Source organism: Tachyglossus aculeatus, chromosome 2 (assembly GCF_015852505.1).
Source record: "Tachyglossus aculeatus isolate mTacAcu1 chromosome 2, mTacAcu1.pri, whole genome shotgun sequence".
Lineage (NCBI taxonomy): Eukaryota > Metazoa > Chordata > Mammalia > Monotremata > Tachyglossidae > Tachyglossus > Tachyglossus aculeatus.
The window spans coordinates 84,880,635-84,888,401 of record NC_052067.1 but is presented as its reverse complement, the minus strand read 5'-3'; the positions used below and the strand labels follow the sequence as shown (position 1 = coordinate 84,888,401).

General features: G+C 45.8%; 1 non-coding gene across 1 annotated transcript; it reads right to left on the bottom strand.

Annotated features, from left to right (window-relative positions):
• Positions 1-3,133: 3,133 nt before the first annotated feature.
• Positions 3,134-3,271, bottom strand: LOC119924797. The gene has a single exon (XR_005449491.1). It is a non-coding gene; the product is annotated as a small nucleolar RNA SNORA7 (small nucleolar RNA).
• Positions 3,272-7,767: the final 4,496 nt, after the last annotated feature.

The window sequence follows — 7,767 nt, the reverse complement described above, 5'->3', positions numbered from 1 at the left end:
TAAAATAGAGTAATAAATCTGTACAAACATATATACAGGTACTGTGAGGAGGGGAAGGAGGAAGGGTGGGGGGGTGGGGAGCGGGAGAGGAAGGAGGGGGCTCAGTCTGGGAAGGCCTTCTAAAGGAGGTGAGCTCTCAGTAGGGCTTTGAAGGGAGGAAGAGAGCTAGGTTGGCGGATGTGCGGAGGGAGGGCATTCCAGGCCAGGGGAAGGGCGTGGGCCGGGAGTCGACAGTGGAACAGGTGAGAACGAGGCCTAGTGAGGAGGTTATCGGCAGAGGAGCGGTGGGAGCGGGCTGGGCTGTAGAAGGAGAGAAGGGAGGTGAGGTAGGAGGGGGCGAGGTGATGGACAGCCTTGAAGCCGAGAGTGAGGTGTTTTTGCCTGATGCGTAGGTTGACTGGTAGCCACTGGAGATTTTTGAGGAGGGGAGTAACATGCCCAGAGCATTTCTGCACAAAGACGATCCGGGCAGCAGCGTGAAGTATAGGCTGAAGTGGGGAGAGACAGGAGGATGGGAGATCAGAGAGCAGACTGATGCAGTAATCCAGTCGGGATAGGATGAGAGATTGAACCAGCAGGGTAGTGGTTTGGATGGAGAGGAAAGGGCAGGTCTTGGCGATGTTGCGGAGGTGAGACTGGCAGGTTTTGGTGATGGATTGGATGTGAGGGGTGAACGAGAGAGCGGAGTCGAGGATGACACCAAGGTTGTGGGCTTGTGAGACGGGAAGGACGGTAGTGCCGTCTACAGTGATGGGAAAGTCAGGGAGAGGGCAGGGTTTGGGAGGGAAGATAAGGAGTTCAGTCTTGGACATATTGAGTTTTAGATGGTGGGCAGACATCCAGATGGAGATGTCTTAAAGGCAGGAGGAGACACGAGCCTGAAGGGAGGGAGAGAGAGCAGGGGCAGAGACATAGATTTGTGTGTCATCAGCGTAGAGATGATAGTTGAAGCCGTGGGAGTGAATGACTTCACCAAGCGAGTGAGTGTAGATAGAGAACAGAAGGGGACCAAGAACTGACCCTTGAGGAACCCCTACAGTAAGGGGATGAGAGGGGGAGGCGGAGCCCGCAAAAGAGACTGAGAATGAACAGCCGGAGAGATGAGGAGAACCAGGAGAGGACAGAGTATGTGAAGCCAACGTTGGATAGTGTGTTGAGGAGAAGGAGGTGGTCCACAGTGTCGAAGGCAGCTGAGAGGTCGAGGAGGATTAGGATAGAGTAGGAGCCTTTGGATTTGGCAAGCAGGAGGTCATTGGTGAACTTTGAGAGGGCAGTTTCTGTGGAATGTAGGGGGTGGAAGTCAGATTGGAGGGGGTTGAGGAGAGAGTTGGAGTTGAGGAATTCAAGGCAGAGGGTGTAGATGACTTGTTCAAGGAGTTTGGAAAGGAATGGTAGGAGGGATATGGGGCGATAACTAGGTGAGGTGGGGTCAAGAGAGGGTTTTTTTAGGATGAGGGAGATGTGGGCATGTTTGAAGGCAGAGGGGAAGGAACCAGTGGAGAGTGAGTGGTTGAAGATGGAAGTTAAGGAGGGGAGGAGGGACGGGGCGAGAAATTACATAAAATGAGAGGGAATGGGGTCAGAAGCACAGGTGGCCGGAGTAGCACTTGAGAGGTAGCAGAAGATCTCATCTGAGGATACTGCTGGGAAAGATGGAAGAGTAGCAGAGAGGGTTGAGAGCAGGAGGGTTGGAGAAGGGGGAGGAGTGACTTTGGGGAGCTCGGACCTGATGGAGTTAATTTTACTAATGAAGTAGGAGGCCAGATTATTGGGGGTGAGGGAAGGAGGAGGGGGAGGAACAGGGGACCTGAGAGGGAGTTAAATGTATGGAAGAGGTGACGGGGATGATGGGCATGGGTGTCAATAAGGGAGGAGAAATAGTTTTGTCTGGGAGAGGAGAGGGCAGAGCTAAGGCAGGAAAAGATAAACTTGAAGTGAACGAGTTTGTCTTGGTGTTTAGACTTTCGCCAGCAGCATTCAGCAGCTCGAGCATAAGAGTGAAGGAGGCGGACAGTGGCAGTGATCCAGTGCTGTGGGTTAGTTGTTCGAGAGTGGCAGAGGGAAAGGGGAGCGAGTGAGTCGAGCTGAGTAGAGAGGGTAGAGTTGAGAGCAGTAATCTGATCATCAAGATTGGGTAGAGAGGAAAGGGAGGTGAGGTGGGGTGAGAGGCGCTCAGAAAGATGGATGGGGTTGAGAGAGTGGAGGTCTCTGTGAGGTAGTAATATAGATTTACAGGGGAGAGGAGTGTGAGTGAGGAGGCAGGTGAGAAGGTTATGATCAGAGAGAGGGATTTCAGAGTTGGTGAGAGTGGAGATAGTGCAGCAGTAGCAGATGATGAGGTCGAGGGTGTGACCAAGTTGGTGAGTGGGCGAGGTGGGGTGGAGCAGGAGGTTGGCAGCATCAAGGAGAGATAGAAGGCAGGTGGCAGAGGAGTCACCAGGGATATCCATGTGGATGTTGAAGTCTCCGAGGATCAAAGTGGGCATGGAAAAGGAGAGAAGGAAGGTGAAAAAGGGGTCAAAATCGTTAAAGAAGTTGGAGGTGGGGCCTGGGGGGTGGTAGATGATGGCTACAAGAATCTGGAGGGGGTGGTAGAGGCGAACAATGTGTGCTTCAAAGGAAGGGAAGGAAAGGGAAGGGGGAGGAGGGATAGTGCGAAAGCATGATTATCAGTGCCTCTCTATGCTTCAGAGAAATAAGCTGTCAGTATTTTGGAAGTGGTGCACCTGTGCCCTCTGGACCTGTACATATGTATATATGTTTGTACATAGTTATTACTCTATTTATTTATTTATTTTATTTGTACATATTTATTCTATATATTTTATTTTGTTAATATGTTTTGTTCTCTGTCTCCCCCTTCTAGACTGTGAGCCCACTGTTGGGTAGGAACTGTCTCTATATGTTGCCAAGTTGTACTTCCCAAGCCCTTAGTCCAGTGCTCTGCACACAGTAAGTGCTCAATAAATACGATTGAATGAATGAATGAATGATCATTCTGGTAGTGTATTCCTGGAGGTTTCTTGAGAAAATTAAGTAAGTGGTTTACCATTGCCCCCTTCCATGCAGTAAACCTGAGTGTTTGCCCTCGATTCTCTCCCATGCCGCTGCTGCCCAGCACAGGTGAGTTTTGATTTATAGCAGAATGCCTTCCACTCGCTAGCCATTGCCCAAGCTAGGAATGGAATGAATATGCCTCTGCCTGACTTTCCCTCCTATAGCAGAGACTGGTAGAGTACTGGGAACTCTCCAGGTGTGACCCTGAGAGGGGCAATCTTAGCCTAGAGAACATACTTTAATAAATAACCAGAAGCCAAGAGAAATCAGAAGAAAGGACCTCTCTGAAGAAGAGCATTTTCTTTTAGTAGTTGAAGATTATTAGGATGATATTTTGGCAACAAAATCCCCACCCAAACCCATACTCAAACTGTTCCACATGTTCTGACCAGTTGGATTTGATGCACTTTTGCTTCATGGTAAATGTATTGTTGAATTTTAATTTTAATGAACTGCTTGTTTTTCTTCCCTTTTGAAATGTTTCAGTGTTCAACAGTAGGCAATGAGACATGCATTGGATGTGATTCTGAATTACAATTTATTGTCAAGAAAATCTCAAAATGCTGATAAACCAATCAGGGCAGTAGGAAACTGCCAACATTGGCAATCAATGTTAGAGCAGATTGAAAAACCAAACCACACTCTTTGATGAAATGACAACTGGCTGAATGAGCAATCTGAAGGATGAGTTGATTATCCCAAGGAACACATTTTTGTATCTGGTTATTTTTCATAAGCTTATGTCCAGGGGATTTGGAGTAGAGTAGAGTAGACAATATCGTATGGAAAAAAAGCACAAAAGTTTCACTTGGGGAGAAGCCTGTTTCCCTAGTGATTTAAATCAACCTTGTAAAATATGCCAACCCACATTTTTTTTTAACTCAGTCTACTCTCCCCAAAGAAGGGACCTGGGTGGTAAAATCAATTCAGTAATCTTCACTCCTAATTAATAGATTTGAGTAATAATAATAATAATAATAATGGCATTTATTAAGTGCTTACTATGTGCAAAGCACTGTTCTAAGTGCTGGGGAGGATATAAGGTGATCAGGTTGTCCCACGTGGGGCTTGCAGTCTTAATCGCCATTTTACAGATGAGGTAACAGAGGCCCAGAGAAGTTAAGTGGCTTGCCCAAAGTCACACAGCTGACAAGTGGTAGAGCTGGGATTCAAACCCATGACCTTTGACTCCCAAGCCCATGCTCTTTCCACTGAGCCACGCTGCTTCTCATTATTTGTTCTGCTTCTGCACTGGGGATTACGTGCATGATACTTTAAATGGTCAGTAGAAAATTCAATGCAATAACGAATGTCATATTTCTCTAATGTAAAACAACTGTCTTTGCCAGCAATAGCCAATTTCCTTTTAGTAATGTTTCAGTTTGAAAAACAAACAGAATTCTTTACAAAACTTTCTGACAGCCAACTTTTTAAAAACAAAGGATACAGTGCTCACAATTGGCTGTGTTCAGCAGGAAAGATGGATGGCCTTACAAATCGTCCAAATCAAAACAATTAGAGTCAAATTGCCTACCAGATTGAAACCCTTGAAAGCTACGGGATATTAAAATCGGCCCCAAATCCGCTAAAAATCCAGGTATGGTTGTAAAATGGAAATGTCGTAGTTCTTATTTTATCTTTTTCAGAAATCTTGGTTGATTAGAAAGTGGAGTTTCTTAGATATTTTGATTTTAGTTTCTTTATTTTTGATGATCTGCCATGGAGTGGTTTGAAGTGTCCCAGAGAGTGGGGATGGAAATGTAAGAGATTTGGAGCTTGAAAGGGCCTAGAATTGGAAGTGGAAAGGAGCTAGAATCAGAGCTAGCAATGACCTAGAACTGGAGCTAAAAGGGGGTTAGAATTGATGCTAGAAAGGACCTGGAACTGGAGGAAAAATTGGACTGGAATCGGTGCTTGAAAAGTCCTAGAAGTGAAACTAAAATAGGGCTAAAATTGGCTGGGCTGGCTTCAGGAAGTAGTGTGTTTTGATGTGACAGTCCAAAACGCTGTCCCGCATATGGCACATGAAGTATCGTGCCATAATACACTCTGGGCAAGTCACTTAATTCTTCTCTGTTGCAGTTACGTCTCCTGTAAAATGGAGATTAAGACTGTGATCCCCATGTGGGACACGGACTGTGTTCAACCTGATTAACTTGTATCTACCCCAGTGCTTAGTACAGTGCCTGGCACATAGTAAGCACTTACCACATACCACAGTCATTATTATAACAGATGGCAGCATGATGATGTCATGAAACACAACAGGCAATAGCATCAAATCAGGCTGTTTTGCCACACGGCAGGCCATGTAACATCATCACATCAGCACTGTTTGGCTATATGGCATTCCATTTGACATATCTAATCGGGTTGTCCATCTGCCTGATGAAATGGCAATTTTCAGAATAAGTCTGATCCTTAACCCTAATCTTACTCCTGTATTGGAACTGTAGAACTGCTTCCAGTCCTATGGTGGCACCATTTCCAGGTATTCCCATTCCCCTTATCCTTAGCAGCTCTCCTCTGTAAAATACCCACTGCAGCTGACTGCCCGCTGCTCTCCGCTTCGTCTCTCTGTTTCCTACCGTGAGTTCCTGTCCTATCCTATCCTATCCTATTCTATCCTATCCTATCCTATCCTGAGATCCCAGGGTGGGATCTCAGAGCTCTGAGTGGCTTATCTGCCACTTGTTTTCCTCGACCTCCTCCTGTGCAGCAGGAGCTCAGATTTGTTGGGCTCTGAGATGCCACCTTGTGCTTCCCAGGGACTCCCAGATGAGGAGAACTAATATCTGGTTGTCCTACCACCTTCCCTTATAGCAGAGAACTGCCCTCCTCCCCCCCTCCACCCACACTCATGACCTCTGCCCAAGGTCACCTGGTGGTTCAGCCCTGGACCAAGAGAAGCTCCAGGACCTTCTAGACTGTGAGCCCACTGTTGGGTAGGGACCGTATCTATACGTTGCCAACTTGTACTTCCCAAGTGCTTAGTACAGTGCTCTGCACACAGTAAGCGCTCAATAAATACGATTGATTGATTGACCTTTGAATCAAGCCGTTCTTTGCTGCAACCGGGCCTCAAGGAAGTAGGAAAGGAGGACTATGCAAGGAAGGAAATACTTTCCACTGCTTAAATAAAAGACCCCTTTATTTCTAAGAGTGAAGAAACAGAAAAATCCTTGTAAAAAAATATCTAGAGATGATTAGCATTCATGTGAGGTGGGAGGAGAGGCGGCGGTAACTCCATGCATGATTGGGGGCCATCTTGATAAAGAGGGCTAATATGTAGCATGAAGCAGCATGGCATAGTGGATAGAGCAGGGGCTGGGTGTCAAAAGGTCATGGGTTCTAATCCCAGCTCCACCACTTGTCTGCTTTGGGCAAGTCACTTCACTTCTCTGGGTTTCAGTTATCTCATCTGTAAAATAGGAATTGAGACTGAGAGCCCCACATGGGACAGAGACTATGTCCAATTTGATTTGCTTGAATTCTCCCCAGTGCTTAGTACAGTGCCTGCCATGTAGTAAGCATCTAACAAATACCATTATTATTATTATTATTATTATTATTATTATTATTATGTACACTAGATGGAATGTTACTGGTGGTAGCCATCTTGGGAGGGTCGGAGGCATTATATAGCCCCTGCACTGAACCTCTCTGACTCAATCACTTCCCTTGCTTAATGTCTAAGGCCGGACTTTAGAATTGGAGCTCAGAAAGGGCTGGAGTCATCCCCTGGGTCCAGAACAGGAAAACAAATGAAGCAGCTATAAATTATTCCCTTTAACATTCCTCCTCACTATAGCTAAGCATGGCTCTCAAGGCTAAACACTTAATAGAGAGGTTCCCCTCTCAGAGATTTTCCTCCCTGGTGGGAATTCAAAATCTATTACTCATCATGAGGCTAGCAAACCAGGTTCCCATTCAAGCCCTCTTTAAACCTGGAACTGAAGGCAGGTTGAAGTTTAAAATGCCTCACCGCCATTAGCTCTGAACTGTGCCCCAAAGCAATCGTTTCCCTTTTACATCTTTCCTGGGAAATAGCTTCCTCCCACTCTGGCCTTTCTTTTTTCTTCTTTTGCTTTTCATAAGTTCATCTGGTTTAGATCTTCAAGATTCTTGCTGGAGGGAGGGCAGCACAGCGGTGATTAGTTCAATTGCATCAAGACTTAGTCTCCTATAAGGCCACCAACCATCCTTCCCTAGCAACTCCAGAATCAGGTATCAGCTTAAATGCTAAAGAGCATTTTAGCAATTGGCAAATTAATTCTTCTCTCATTTAGAGGAGACGATTTCTTTTTGGATTAATTTTCTTTTGGGCCCTTACATCATACGATGGGTTGATGTGACTTTGAGAATAGGCTGTTCTAACCTGAAATGTTTAGCTCTGGGATAGATACAAGGTAATCAGATTGCTTAGAACAGTGCTTGGCACATAGTAAGCGCTTAACAAATACCCTAAGTATTATTATCATTACTATTCTAAGTGCTAGGGTAAGTACAAGTTAATTAGGTCAGGCATAGTCCCTGTCCCGCTTGGGTGCTCACAGTCTTAAGTAGGAAGGAGAACAGGTATTGAACCCCCATTTTTCAGTTGAGGAAACTGAGGCACAGAGAAGTTAAATGACTTTCCCCAAGGTCACACAGCAAGCAATTGGCAGAATAATTGTCAGAGCCGGGATTAGAACCCAAGTCTTCTGACTC